Source organism: Saccostrea cucullata, unplaced genomic scaffold, assembly GCF_032062105.1.
Source record: "Saccostrea cucullata isolate Sc308-1 unplaced genomic scaffold, CSIRO_AGI_Scuc_v1 ctg1040, whole genome shotgun sequence".
Taxonomy (NCBI): domain Eukaryota; kingdom Metazoa; phylum Mollusca; class Bivalvia; order Ostreida; family Ostreidae; genus Saccostrea; species Saccostrea cuccullata.
Window position 1 is genome coordinate 44,017 of NW_026918208.1, and position 16,437 is coordinate 60,453.

Sequence of the window (16,437 nt, forward strand, 5' to 3'; positions counted from 1 at the left end):
CAGTATGTTTTTGTACAAATAATTAAAAAAAAATTGAAACAAAATTGTAATGATCACCTAAAGTTTTTTTTTGAAGTAAACATAGTGTTACAATTGCATTATACGTAGGGTTAAAGATTGAAAGAGTTGACACTTGTTTTAATTACAGCAAAAATGCATTTAAACAAATTTTAATAACGAACAGACCACACAAAAAAGAAGTTGATGTTGTATCAGGAACTACTTCCAGATGTGCAGATTGTCAAAGATAAGAAGAGGTTGTCGTTGTCTCGGAGAGGCTTGACAGAAATCTTCGTTTTGATTGACGCTTGTTGCTGATTCGGCATTCACGAAAATACTTTTTGTTGAATCAGAGACCATGAATTGCAAAAATGCCACGCTCAGTATACCGATTCTCTTGGTTTTGCCCAAACAGTCTGTAATAGCTGCACAATGGTGTGGTGCATTTTCGGTTTAGTTTTCAGCTAATTCCTTTGAAGTTGTGCATTGAGGTTCTTGTGCGTTTGTATCTCAGACAGTTTTGGTTTACAGCATATATCGGCCTTCTAGTCTTAATCCAGGGTATTATGTCAGCCCAAAAGAGTGCTATACAGGACTCGGCACTTGATATCTCAATCGAACACTGCGATCTGTTTGAAGTCGTGCCTTCTGATTTACAGACTGGGTGATTTTTCCCCTGATAAACATGCTGCAATTCCAGGTTGGACAGCCTCAGTATTACAATGGCGATGTCGACCTGTGGACAGCTATTGAGTTACTTTTTTGTGAGAGATAAGGAAGGCTATTGATCTGTTTGTGCTAAGATATTGAGAGATTTTGTCGTCGGAAGTATACACCCAAATTTATGAGTACAACATGTATAGGTGGAATTATAGAAATACATGTAAAGATATTGTAGGATTAGAAATATATGTATAGATATTATAGGATGAAAGAAATTTCGAATCGATGTACGTCAAAATTTGGGATGTCTCTTCGTGCATTCTTTTAAGGACTTCTTCCTTCTCTGAAAAGACATTTTTTGTCTGTGTTGTTTCGCTATGGAACCTTTTGGCTGATGGTTCCGAGATAATAACAATAATTTCAGGGCATTAGCGTAATATCTGGCCTCTTACGTTTGAGCTTTAAGCGTTTACTGCCATTAATTGATTAAGCGAAAATACACGGAGACTCAAACTGTCATAATTGATGAGTCTTTTATGCACTGTAAATATATAGCAGTGACTCGGAAGCAGAGAGACTGAAAGCTACCAACACTTTAGAACAATGCCATTATTCAAGGATGGCTGCCACAGAATATCAAGGTTTGATTTAGCGCGGATTTTTAAAAGCGCAAATTATCTTCTGCTAGAATCTGTCCAATGACATGCCTTTTGCGACATGTCACCATAAATCGTCTCGCACGACAGATACGGGTGTTTTACGACCCATCCGACTCATTAACGATTGTTTAACAATCATTTTACTTTGCAGTGTGTTTGTAGATTCTATCAGAAAATTACAACCAAATAAAATATCCTTCATTTTCAAAGACAAGTTATAAAATTTACGAGAGTTTAAATGTTTTCAACCATTGTATTGTACGTAATTGTTACGTTATATAGCTGTTGTCCGACAATGGATCTAATGAACGGGCGTCTTTTATATTCTGTTTCCTTCCTCCAAACTGCAGACCATATTGAGTTAGTTTAATAATTTTTCAAAGACCTGCGCATGTTATCTGATTTCAAAAGTATAATTTTGCATGCATTGGCATACTGTCTCGTGATTGTAGAAAGTAATCGTACTGAATTATAAGGGTCTGCGAAATTTAAGACACAAAACATGCAGCGACATTTTTTTTAATAAATGAGAATTTTAACATTAATATATTTGAACAACGAATGAAAGAACAAAGCATTTAAAATGAAGGCTCACAAATGTATACGGATGCACTGTATTAATTACCATAGTTAGTAGAATATTTTTTTATTAACAAAGTAAGGGTAAATTCGTTATTTGGAATTAATAATTAATAATTATAAAAGAAATAAATTAAATTGTAGAAAAAGAAAGTGTTTTCAATAATGGGCGAATTCTTATTCAAATAGGATGAATCGAGCCATGCCTGATCTTAATATTCCCTTAACTTCCGGTATATCCTCGCTTAAAATATATTTATCAGGATTTACACAATGAAAATGCATTGAATATCATAAAATTAAAATCAATTTTTAAATTATCCTTTCGAATATTATTTAATATTTTTATCTTTGAATGTAACAATTAAAAGAATTTAGATCAATAAATATTTAGTAATACAGTAATGAGATATATTAAGACGATTTTTCATCAAACGGAATTTCTAAATCTTATTTTGTCTTGTTTAACTGGTGTAAGTATTAAGCATAGGGCTTTAATGAAAAGTATATGTATGCAATACCATACGTACACTTGTCCTCAAAATCATTAAAGCTTTTTTTAACCAACAGCGGAACTCTGCGATATGACATGTATATGTGAACTAGGTTTCAGCTTACGAAGTATCAGTAAGATTTCAAACCGCGGTTGTCATTCATTAATTGTAAATACAAACTTTTTTTAATGCCTTTAATTAGTTATGCTAAAATTTGTGTCTTTTTAAAGAAAATACGTAGCATGTGGTATATTAATGCATTTTGGCTTTATGGGTTCATCATTTCAAAATTTAAGACAAACAGGAAAGTCTGCTTTACGTATTCTTTAAGGGTCTCTGCAGTATGGTAAAAAAAAATGATATTCGAATATCTTGGCAACAGCGGCATTGATATTGGAGGATTAAACCCATACCCGGTTACTGATTTTCAACTATTAATACTCTCCTCTTCTCTATTTCCCCTCATTATTGGTAATGAAGAATGATTATGTTCTTGAATTTCACAATAAAAGATAATTTTTGTGGGTGAGCGCCTTTTTTGCCATGACGTGTTAAGATCGGCTGCGATTTTCATACATCAAAAACAAACTTTTCCCAGTTCAACAAGGAGAAATACCTTCAAATATGTCATAATTTTAGGGCATTGGTGCCTTAAAGCCACCCGTTGTATGATAATCGTTTCCAGTAGTGTAGTTAAGGGTCGTAAATCAAGACACGAACAGATTGTGTTACCCCACGGTGATTGATCGGGGTGGGGGCATAGCCCCTGGTTTGTGATCTTGCTCGGCCGTGGATTTGTTCAGTGACCCATACTGTGACCCAGTGAAATATATGTTGTTCACAAAGATTCGGATACTTGACTTGAACAATCAGTTTGAAGTAAAACTCGCACTCCCTGAATTTAAAAAAAAAACGCTATAGAATAAAAATTAATTAAAAGGTTACATTGTAAAAATATAACGTTGCATTTGCGCATCAATTAACTTTTTTGACGTTACAAGCGTAACGTTACGTAACACCAGTATCGTGCGCGACGTCTATGTTTGGGACTTGTGCTGATGGACAACGTATTTTTAGAATTTAAAATTTCATTAAAAATTACTGTAAAGGAAATCACAAGTGATTGTTTCAACTTATCAGTCAAAACAAAACGTAAACTGTAAAGGTCTATCTTAATTTGATTACTCAACTGATTCTTTTGAAGGCTTAAATGAATAAAAACTTCGACATCTGAAAGTAAATCAGATATGGTGCAAAGTAAAAATGCATGCAAAATTTTATTTTGAATATATGTAACAAAAATAATATATGTGAATGTCCCTTTGAAAGAGAAAACAAGATATTTCATCATACATGGCACTGCATGTATGTCTTTAACATTTTGTTTTCACTGGGAAAGGGGGTTTTGGATTGATAAGTCTAGAAGTTTGAAATGGCAAACCACATCCTTAATTTAAGGAAGCTTAATTGTGAGTAAGAAACGTTAACTACGACACAAATATATATATTTTTTAGTTCGACAGGATGTTGTTTTGAAAATAAAACATATTCTGGAAAAATCTCATATATATTTTTTGAACTTATTTTCTTTTAAAGAACAGAGACAACAAAATGTGTGTTTTTGAATTCCCTGTGTCCAGTAAAAAGACCCTAGGATAGGAAAAAGTTCACCAAATGATAATTTTAAATACGTTAAATGAAAATCTTTTACTCTGATTGATTGTTTATCAGAAATTTACTTTAGATCCTTTTTATATTCACATCCAAAGTTTTGGATAATTCTAAAAATTCGTACACCTTAAATAAATTGAAAAGTCTTTGAAGAATAGTAAACGAAAAGAAGTTATCTTGACAAGGTCAAAATCACTGAGAATGAAGGATTTTTTTCTTAACCACAACCAGAGAAACATATAAAACTTGTGAGATAAAGGGTCTAAAAATAGAAAAAGTTGCAATTTGATACCCAGGAGTCATGACTTCTGTCAGTGACAGAAATTTCATTTTAATCTAGTGAATATTTTTACTATAAAGAGAGGTCCTTAGAATTTTAGTTTACAAAACAAAAGCAAAACTACTCAAACATTTAGTGTACATGTATACATATATTAGCTCTACATGTATACATGTATGTACGAGGGTTGTTAGAAAAGTTCGCGGACACATTGAATTACGGAAAATCTATTGTGTACTGTGAAGTATGACCTATGTCTCAATAAATTCCTACATTTTGTTTATAAGTATGTAAAAAATCAGGTCCATTTACTAAAATCTTGAAAATATACAACGATTTTTTTATGAGGTAATAGGATTCATGGAGCAATCCCTTGACGTAAGGCGACGAGACAACCAGATTTCAACCCGTTAAGGATAACGCAATTCTATATCTTTCATTTCCTCATATTTTTCTTATCTTTTTTCTACTTTAAAATTGAATATCTTTATCAAGACTACCTTTCATCTATAATGTATTTTGTACTAATTTGGATTGTATTAATTAGGATATTTTTTAGATCTTTAAAAACGTCTATGCAGTAAATTTTTCAGATATGAAAACTATGCAAAACCATATTAGGCACAACGTCTATGCGATAAGAGGGTATTGAAGTATCGATGGAGTTAATCATTCAAATTTTTAATCCTTCCATTTCTATGAAGTCACAACCATTTGAAAACTTTTGTCCTTTGTGTATGTAGGAAATACCCGGCATAATCTAGAAAATTTTCATCTCTTTTTAGACATTTTACTGTCTACACACATAATTTTTACGTAATGCAGTGCTCCATGACGCTCAATGACGTTCCGATTTTTGGCTGTGTTTTTTCGTGTTGATCATTTATGAATGGCTATAAAACAGTCATATACCCTCCAATTTAATTCAAAATTTCTCCAAGTGACGTTTCATGAATACTTTAGCGATAGGTAAAATATCATAAATCTCTTTTTGCTACAATTGTGCAATTTTTAATTTTGATAAAGAGTCTTTATAATGTAAACGTGCCAAAATGGAGCATGCTCCGTGAAGCAAGATTTATCAATATAAAAAAGCCGGATATTTTTCAATGATCACCGGAGAGCACCAAATTTTTGTATATTTATTGGAAAATAGGTTAGGATTTTATCTGCAAAGTTTGACCGGTTTCGAGGAAACAGCGCACTGACAATAGAACTTGTCCGCGAACTTTTCTAACACCCCTCGTACCTCATTTGGCAGACGTGGAATCACTGTGATGAAGCATGAACCGAACAGTCAGATCTTGGGTGGCTAAGTAAAATTTTGACTACGCTCCGTTGTTGCCATTATTGGGTTGGGGAACAATACATGTATTAATTAAATACAATTGAAAAAAAAAATGAATAAAAGATGTAAAACTGAGATCCATATAAACTTGCCACCCAGCACGAAACATATAAAACGAAACCAAGTAAATGAAATTCGAAATGCAAATGGTAAAGCAAAAACACTGCAAGTACTAATTATCTAGTGTTAAGTCCTGCGACAATGATAGAGAACGGGTAGAAAAACTTCTGCCTTCCCCCGGGTGTTCCCAAGCTGTTTGTTGTTCCATCTTCTCCGACATTATTAAGTGTTTATCTAAGGTAGTCCCTGCTGCCGTCTGCTTACAAAATTAGCGGGTAAATGGAGCTCGGATGTCGTCTGCCTATTGTTCGCTCATCACAAATCGCTCGTTCGGACGGACTTTTCTCTGCCCAATCCCCTTAAGGAACTGTGTGAAAATTTTAATAGATTGTTATCGTATTTATTTTACTATAGGTCTGAAATGCTAATGAACATGTTCTTGACTTTTTTTTGTCGCTTATCTCCTTAAATCTGGCTGCAGAGGTAGTTTTTCTGATTTGTCATCCGGCGTCAAGGACCAAGGACCGTGGTCAGGTTTTCGAGAATTTGTCATAAAATTTGTCCATAATCTTTGTATCCATAAAACAATTATGTGACCCTCTTAACGTGTCGAGTGGAGATTTCTCTGGTTTCCACTACAAATTGCAATTGTCTCCAACATGATTTAACACAACATGAAGTAATTAACTTCTACTTTCACAGGTAAAAACCTACAAAATTTAATTGTTTTCTAGGTGAATTTTTTAAAAGATTGACACCCTATTCAAGCGTTGTGTTTTCACAGAGTGAAAGTGATTTATGGTCTAGTTCCCCTATAAGACGTAGCTTTCTCTCTATCATTCTGATAGTTATTACAGTTTATGTTATGCGACATAAATAATAATTTATATTTCTCTGAAAATACTTTTTACTTTTAAAAATAGCATTTTATTTTTTCACTTTCTAATTTGTTCTTAATTTATATTTTTATTAAAGTTTTTTTTCTTAAAACAAAAATCGTTTTCCCGCCTGATTTAAAATATTTTTAGACACATTTACATGGGAGGATTTCACTATACAGCATGCACAAATATTAGATCACAAGAAGTTCAGTGTAAAGATATGATTTTTTAAAACAATATAACTTGAAGGTGTGCCTCAAGGTTCGACTCTAAGTCCTCTCTGTTTTTGACATATTTTTGAATTTTGTCAAGTATAAATTATTTGCTGACGACAATTTATCGTGCAGTATGCGTTGTTAAATATACACTTATGGTTATCTTCGTTACGTAGCAAGAATAACTAATTTATAAAAATAATATTTGTGATTTAATGGAAAGTTTAGGGAAAATGGGTTCTAAGAAAGAAAACAACAACAAAGTAGTTCAACTATATTGATTCCAAAAGGCAAGTTAGAACACTATAGAAATAGGAAAGTTTGTCAAGAAATGGAATTCATTAGAAACAAGAGAAACAATTTCAATCCTGTCCTTATTACCAGTTCTTCAAATTTTTTTTTTGAATTGTTTAACGCTAAAGTGAAAATATAAATTAAGTCACAATGAGCGTAATCTATAATATATCTGAACAATTAAATATATTGGCATTCTTTTTATTTTTTAAGATACAAGAAGTCTGATAGGCGGAATAGAAAAGGTTTACCATTACCATTTCCATATTGCACGTTTGCGGTACCTCAACATTGCAGTTAAACGGTGCAAGTCGCAACAGATTTCTTCCACCCTCGAATCATCAGCCGTTTTTATTTGATTGTCCTTAGGCAGCTGACATTCACGTATGTTTGCTCCAAATTTTACAGAATTTTGCCATTTTTACGGCGTAACTGATACGAAATCTCACAAAAATTGCAAATGATTCACAGCAATGAATGTACACAGAATCTGAAGTTTGTGGCAGGAATTATCGTTTATAACTTTCTGTCTTTGTTCAAAACAAACTTTTAAACATTGCCTCTGTGGGGAAGAATTTAGAGTTAACAATTATTTTCATTGACTGTTGGTGAGTTCTTGACACGGAGTTTGTCATTTATTTCCTTAAAACATCTTTTGTCTTATGTTAAGTACAATGTTTAGCCTCCACCTTCTGAGCCATCGTTGACTGTAGAAAGAGTGTGCTTGTACAATTGTAAATGGGGCTTTTGGAAATAAGACGGAGAGCCAACAATATGCCAATTAAAATTTTATTTATTTAATTTCATTTGTGAAACAATAAAACCAGAGTAAACCGACATTTTACTTAACTGAACTCACTCTATAGAAAGACGTGATAATCGTATACCAATATCTATACCCAAAAAACTCTTAAGCCAAAAAATGCGCAACTCGACTTAAAAAATGACAAAACACATTGAAAAGTTTAATTTTTGATAGACAGTGGAGTCAAGCAATAGACGTCCTGCCAAGATCACTCTCTGTACAAAAGAAGGCTCAGCGGCTCCCGTCGACAAGTGATGCTAAAGGGCCCCTCTTGTCAGAAGAGGAGATAATTACTCCAAGTGCAGGTTCATTCATAACTTCAGACATCCCCCCATAAATCTCCCCTCCGAATAGGTTTCCATCAACAACTACAAGGTTTTATAATCAGCTCCGAATTACTTCTGCGAGTTGACACCTCTTCTTACAAAAATGCTATGTCTTGGCAGGCTTTTGGTATTCAATTTAATCTTTTTTTCATTATTGAATAATTAATTTTTATCAAAATTAATGTTGGGGATGTCGGCGAATCGTATTAAGATAAACTTTTAAGGAACATTCGACTTCTGAGCTGGAATTTGGCTCATTAATCTTGTAGATTGAGAGCGATTTTAAGCTGGTTACTGATATTTTAGGTAAACTACACGGGTTACCACATAACCCTTATTTATCAACAAAGACAAGCACACATATCATATCTATATTGTAGGTCCGATATTGCCAAGTAAGAGACTCCTATAAGACTAAGAGGCGCTTTTTAAGAGATACAGGGCACCTAGCCTTTGTGTCAGACTTAGGATAGAATTTCAAAACGATATTTATATTGGCATTGTAGTTTATCTGAAAGTTTAAAAAATGAACCTATTAGAGTTCTAAACAAAAATAGACAGTACATGTTCGTTTACATCATATGTCGTGGGGATAGTTTTCTTTTTTTATGAAATGATGATACCATTATTTACTGAATTTTGCATATACGTATGGCTGCATCAGTATTTCTAATTGTGATAAATCTTGACCTTAGAAGATAAAAGGACTCTTCCAAGCTCTTTGCGACAGTCAAAAATTTTCGGACTTTGCGGTCACCGGTTGACTTGCATTTAGAAATCCGGAATATATCGTCTATACAGTTAATGACGAACGTGTTTTAGAGAAGTAGAGCCAATTATCCTCCAAATCCCTTAGAAAATGAACGGCAGAGATCCTTTTCCGTGACTGACACGAAATCCCCCAATAATTATGATGGAGAGTCCGATAAAGAAGATACACTAAATTCTGCCAATCAAATTTATCCTCTGTCTTGAAACATTTAGATGTCGCATTGAATTAGATTTCGAAGAAAGATTTATGCGATTCATGTGTCTTATTAATTATTTTTACGGAAATCGTATTGAAATCCCCGGTTGAACAAGTTTCCTTTGGTAGCCCTAGAAGCAAGTGTTCGAAATAATATCACTTGTTAGAAGGTTCTTTTGATTGGTAGTCATAGTTATGAGTAGACAAGGTCAACGTGAGCCACACTAGCAAAAAATGAAGGGATCTTGGAGTGAAACGTATAGATGAAGCGATAATCGGCCAAAAACAAAAGAAATCATGTAGCTTTCTGATTATGAGAAGTTTCATGCGACTCTTGTCTGCTTTTTCTCAAAATTTCGGTGCCGTCAAGAAAGAAGAACCCCTACTTAGAAGAGAGAGTCGAACATCAACAGCGCAGAATTCTCCGGATGATCTATATGTTTTGCTGCGTCTGTGATAGGTCTAAAACCCCAGCTATAGTCTAGAAATTCATCATTTCCCTGCATATTTATTATTATTTTGTAATTAAAATAATTAGGTTGATTATCACTGACACTATGAAGCAAGCCAGATTCCGCTTAATGCGGGAGACCATTCGGCTTCCCGATCTAACGAAGAAAATCTTAACCGGAAAATCGCGTGCCAAAATTTAGCATTTATGAGCTTGGTAATAGCATTGCGATGTACCAAACTTCAAACTAGAATTAACTGTCTTGTTTTGTCGGGATAACGTATAGGTTTTCTCCAATCCTTGATTAGCATTGAGAGCAATCATTATTATGATCTCTCGAGCGAATTATCTAAAACCCGTCATCCCCCAAATTATCGCGTGTGGAACCCAAGATCCTTCATTCGTTTCTCAGAAAGAAGTTCTCTTGGGGGATTGTGCACGTTTAAAAAAGAAATAATTTGTACAATTAATAATAATCATTAATCTTCGGAATTTTAATGAATTTCATATGAAATATTAATAATCTGCTGTCATCTGGGAGTCGGCTATTTATTAAGATGTTATAATATTTAAAATTTGACATCTTCTGCATGTTTAAATTATTACCCAACTTCCTAGAAAGTGTTCATACCTTATGTAGAATGTCAACTTAAAAAGTTAAAAGATGGAAATGAATTCCACTTGTTAATTTTTTCTTCGCTTTTTAGCTCACCTCAACGAAGTTGGGGGAGCTTATGTAATACCCTCGGTAAAATAGCGTCGGTGTCGGTGTCGGTGTCGGCGTCCCAGGTTAAGTTTTTTGGAGCAGTTTTCTTTTTAAGTACTTCTATGTCCTATATTGATTAGACATGCATGGAAGATGCTTCTAGTGTGTTTCATTGTACCAGTCAAAGTTTCAGATGCTGTAATTTCAGCAAAGGAATGACCAGATTAATGTTTTTGGAGCAGGTTAACATTTTTGGTGCACTTTTTGGTGTAGGTCTCATTTCCAAGGAATTATAAGCCCTATGTTGACCAAACTTGCATGGATGATACATCTGAGGATGCACACTACCGGGCTTGCTTCGGATGCTGAATCTGACCTACATTTTCCGGTTGAGTGAACAGGTTAAAGTTTTTGGTGCATATTTCATTTCCAAGTAACTATAAGCCCTATGTTGACCAAACTTGCATGGATGATACATCTAAGGATGCATACTACCAGGCTTGCTTCGGATGCTGAATCTGACCTACATTTTCTGGTTGAGTGAACTTGTTAAAGTTTTTGGTGCAGGTTTCATTTCCAAGTAACTATGAGCCCTATGTTGTCCAAACTTGCATGGATGATACATCTAAGGATGCATACTACCAGGCTTGCTTCGGTTGTTGAATCTGACCTACATTTTCTGGTTGAGTGAACAGGTTAAAGTTTTTGGTGCAGGTTTCATTTCCAAGTAACTATAAGCCCTATATTGACCAAACTTGCATGGATGATACATCTAAGGATGCATACTACCAGGCTTGCTTCGGATGCTGAATCTGACCTACGTTTTCCGGTTGAGTAAACAGGTTAAAGTTTTTGGTGCAGGTCTCATTTCTAATATACTATGAGCCCTATAATAACTTAACTTGCATGGATGATACGTCTAAGGATGCATACTACCAGGCTTGCTTTAGATGCTGAATCTGACCTACATTTTCTGGTTGAGCGAACATGTTAAAGTTTTTGGTGCATTATTCATTTCCAAGTAACTATAAGCCCTATGTTGACCAAACTTGCATGGATGATACATCTAAGGATGCATACTACCAGGCTTGCTTCGGATGCTGAATCTGAGCTACGTTTTCCGGTTGAGTAAACAGGTTAAAGTTTTTGGTGCAGGTCTCATTTCTAATATACTATGAGCCCTATAATGACTTAACTTGCATGGATGATATGTCTAAGGATGCATACTACCAGGCTTGCTTCAGATGCTGAATCTGACCTACGTTTTCTGGTTGAGTGAACAGGTTAAAGTTTTTGGTGCATTATTCATTTCCAAGTAACTATGAGTTCTTTAATGACCAAACTTGCATGGATGATATATCTTAGGATGCACACTAATGGACTTGCTTCGGATGCTGAAGAGAGAGACATTTTTCAGATAAGAGAGAGAGAAGAGTTATGGGTGCAGGTCTATTACCAAAAAGCTATAAGGCTTATATATAACATTGTATAAACCAAACTTGCACAAATGATGCATCAAGGGATGAAAACTCTCAAATTTGCTTCAGATGCTGGATTTTAATTACATTTTCATGAAGAACTAGTTTGAATTTTTTATATTATAGGTCTATTTCAAAGTATCAGACCAAAATTGCATGAATATTTTCATTTTTGGAATGTACACTTTTTGTTGGTTAATTATGTGACTTTGCCTTATTTAAAGACAACATTCGTTGAGGTGAGCTCTGTAATCTCTGATTACCTATGTTTTTTTTTATCCCCAAGCAAACTTTTCGTAAAATAGCGTTTTGTCGCTGTGCGGACATCCTTCAATCGATTTTGTGCGCAATGTTTATCTTGATTATCTTTACAATGGATACAGAGCCTTAATTATCTTCAATCCCACTGTATCAAACTGTAATTAGAATTTATTTAACTACGCTTAAATGACCCTTAATACGACAGCACCGCTTCGATAGCGGCAAATTTGCATTTAAGTAGCGAATGGATCGAGAGAAGTAGCAATTTTCCAGAAACCATTGCTGTAATTTTTTCGATCTTTATCAAGTGAATGCGCAACCCCTTGAATCAATATTTATTTTATTTCCTGCAAGAAATGAATTTTATTAATGCAATGAAAAGTAATGGCTCTCCGTTTGCTTTTTTACTGCCACTTCGACGAGAATGTATAATTGAATCTTCAATATGTTTTCTTGTATTTTATTTATAGCAGTGGAACAAAGAGTTATAACAGTAGAACAATAGGGCACACTTAAATGATGACCATATTTCACCCCTTGTTATAAACTATCTAGAATTTTGCTGTTTTGGATTGTGTGTGTTTCCCGTGCCCGAGACAGCTTTCATTCGTTTTTACCTGTTTTTTACGTAGATGACACAAGCACCTGTCTTTCGGTAATTAGCTTCATCCCCCCAGGCTCGCATCAGCAGCAGGTATTTCGCTGTGACAATCTCTCTTTAAATAATTCGGGCTTTTTCCTAGTTACACGAGTCCAATATCGCCGGGAGGCTATCGACGATATCCATTAAATAGCTATATGGCAGCGTTTTTGTATCAATGATGCATTTTCTATAATTTATCATCGTCATTTAAGGCTGCAAGCAAAAACATTTCATACTTTATGACTCAAATCAGGGGAGAGAGAGAGAGAAAGAGAGAGAGAGAGAGAGGCTGGGTTTGCATTTCAAAAGAAAATCCTCATTATATATGTCCGGGCCACCTACAGCTCAAATAAAAATATGCTGATTTATTTCCGCGATAAAACTTTGAAAAGAATCAAATTTGAGATTAAAATTACGTTTTTTGCTCTGTGGTATACATCAGTTTAGAAGATTACATAGGCATAAAGTGTCTGTGTAAATTTATGAGAACATCTAATTGAGGCGGAATGTTGGGGACCCTCTGCACCGTTATTTCGGATTCAACTATTGCTTTGAGAACTTTTTTAACCCCCTTCAAGTTCTCATGATTTACGAAAATATTCATATATTTATAGAGATAAAGGAATATTTAGCTCTGTTAAAGCTGCTTCGGCAACAGATTGAAGCATGATTTTGGTTGAACAAGTGCAATTTAAGACGTGGCAGTTTAGACATCCAAAGGGTTTTATGTTGCTGTCATACGAAAATAAATGTGAAGTTGGTTATACAGCGATACCCCTCAATATTAAACAGATTATAATTTTTTGTAGATCAAGTGTGCCTACACTTTTAAGCTCAAGTACTTTTTTTGTTGTGTTGGTGGTTGGGAACAAATGAAGATTGTCCATATACCGTTTGACTATAATGTATTTGTTAGTGTCCTTGTTACATCGAAGAAAAAAAACCTCAATGCATGATTTGCTTTTATTTGAATGCTTTTGAGTACACTATTTATGCATGTTTTCAGGTTTTTCTATCTCTATTGCAGGGGTTGAGTGACGTGAGGGGCAGTTAATGTTACGTCCTGGCGACTGGGGTCTGGGGTTTGTTCGCTGGTCCGTCAACTTGACCCAGGTGTAGGCGTCAGTGGTCAGTTCACAATTTACGACCATCTCTTCTGTTGGTGTAAGGTAATGTCTCCTGCGAATTCCTTGTCCTGATATTTTTTCCATGAAAGGATCGTTCTAAAATTCATCATTTACTCACCCTAACCCCAGTGTGCAGTGTGTACAAAGAATTGAGAACGAAACAGAGTTCAATATCACATGAGTTACAAAACTTCTAGTATTATATACTTTGAATATTTTCTGCTCTTGATTGAAATGAGTCAGGTTTACATAATTTCGTGCCAAGAGAATTTAATGTTATATGTGGTGACGTGACCGTCAACAGGGGATGCTTTCACCTTCTAGGCATCTAATCCCACCTCTGGAGTTTCTGCCATTTCACAGATTTTTGAGATCGATCGTTGTTCATTATTTTCTTTTTTTCACTCTTTATGATATAAAAACCGATTTCTGTCCAACTACTCAGTATGTCTGGTCATCATTGCCATCTTCATAAGTGTCATTTCTTATACATGTCCGCCACTGAGGTCCGCCTGGTCATTTGTAACATTTATACATCATAATTTTTCAATAATATGACAGATGGGAGTCAATTTGTCACAACGAAAATGGACAAGCACCGGCAATAGTTACACGTCGTGGTGGTCATTTCTCGACTCTGTGTCGCCTGCAATATGACTCGGCCCTTGTATTTCGGGAATCTGTGTGTTTATAGTACACTTTAATGGGTGACCACAACTATCTTTGTTAGTAGAAATAACCAACTTTTATAACATAGTTATTTGCTAGTTTGTGTGGTCTTGTAATGGCATATCAGCGAAAAAATTCTCTTCTAGGCTTTATATTTTCCCTTGAGACGCTCTGCAAAATTTAAAAAAAAAATAATTATAAAGCAGTATACTTTCAGCAATCTTGCATGTGGCTAGTGCCTTATTACTTTAAAAAATCTCAACAAAAACAATAAAGGTCAGTTCTTTTTTATAATTCAGAGATATCACGTGAGTTTACGACTTCGGATGACCAGCAATCTCTGACACCCAAATGATGTATATGATGACCTCGGTGTCACGGTCACGCAGACTCTTGTCACCATAGGAAACATTTAACATGTAGACCACTTAGATTTTTTGGGGTGACCGAGGCATCCTGGAATGGAACCACCTGCGAGCATTATATGAATTTTTTTATTCTATAATTTTTTTTTGCAACGTGTTGATAATGTTTCAAACAGATTGTTTCCATACAATTACTTTCTTAAAGTGTGTATTTTACGTGTGAAGTACTAGTGCAAAATAAATGATTAAGAATATTTCCACTTCTTACGCAAAAGTAGTCCCTATTTTTCATTTGAAAAAAAAAGGTTACTAGTATTTTAATTTTTTCGGAGGTGGGGTGTTATTTTTACGTAAATGATACATGTTGGAGATCGTTTGAATTTCTGTGCTCCTTTTGGGTAAAAAGCAGCAAATATACATCTGCTGAGCTTTTCATTTTTTGATCGTATCCCTAATAGAAATACTTGCTTAAGGTGTCCAATAGTGTTGCATACCTGTACAGAGGGCGTTCGTGTTGAGATGTAGCATATAGAGCAGACCACACAGTCACTCGTTACTGCTGAGTGACGAGTTATTATGGCATATTACTGCCTTATGTGACCACATCAGGATCCTTCTCGTAACATTGTGTTTTGTGGGACACTGATTGAAGGGAAAGAACGCACAAAACAGAATATACTCTTTTACAACTGTAAACAAATATAGATCACCTATATTTATTTACGACCAAACCATGCCTCGTCAGATGTTTAAATCCATTGCATTATATATAGCACATTGTATCTATTTTTGAATTGATTTATAATTTTATTTTCTGAAAAATATACTTTAAAAACATAATACATATAAAATTTTTTATATCTATTTCCAAAGCCTACCAAGCATGGGTCGCATTAATTGTATTGTTGAATATCTTGGCAAAATTGGACCCCCTCCTTAAACAATATTCATCATTATGTGATCTTTACGAAATACCATTTTATAAATTAAGAAATGTTCAAAATGTCAAATGAATGCAAACGTTAATTTAACAACATATAATTATGTTATTGACCGTATTGAAGTATACAGCCAATTTCAAATTCTGGTAGGCGTAGAATCAATTTTAGTATTTGACCAATACAGTAAAACTCGGTTATAAAGAACTCGTTTATAAGAAAACCTTGGTTGTACGGAAATTCTTAATAATTCCATCGTTAACTTTCCACTATAAGGATATAAAGAATGTAAATTATAAGGAAGCTAAGTTTGATGTCCTAGGGACTTTTTTGTCCCCCGCTTTCGCGAAAGCGAGGGGACATTAAATCTCATTCGTCTGTCCGTCTGTCAGTCTGTCCGTCACAAAAACTTTAACCTTGCCCATAACTTTTGATTTAGTGGAGCTATGACTTTCATATTTTACGTGTGTATTCCTTGTGACAAGACCTTTCTTTGAGTACCACCAAATTTGACATTTTGACGTTGACCTTGGAGTTTGACCCACTTTTACACAAAA

The 16,437-nt window shown here is 34.6% G+C and overlaps 1 protein-coding gene and 1 long non-coding RNA gene across 5 annotated transcripts in view; both read left to right on the forward strand.

Moving 5' to 3' along the window:
• The window catches only part of LOC134259194 (neurobeachin-like), a 112,787-nt gene that overhangs the window by 43,725 nt on the left and 52,625 nt on the right, over nucleotides 1–16,437 (forward strand). The window lies entirely within an intron of this gene.
• Nucleotides 190–14,993, forward strand: LOC134259258 (uncharacterized). The gene is made up of 3 exons (XR_009990310.1): nucleotides 190–1,304; nucleotides 13,809–13,950; nucleotides 14,877–14,993. It is a non-coding gene; the product is annotated as an uncharacterized LOC134259258 (long non-coding RNA).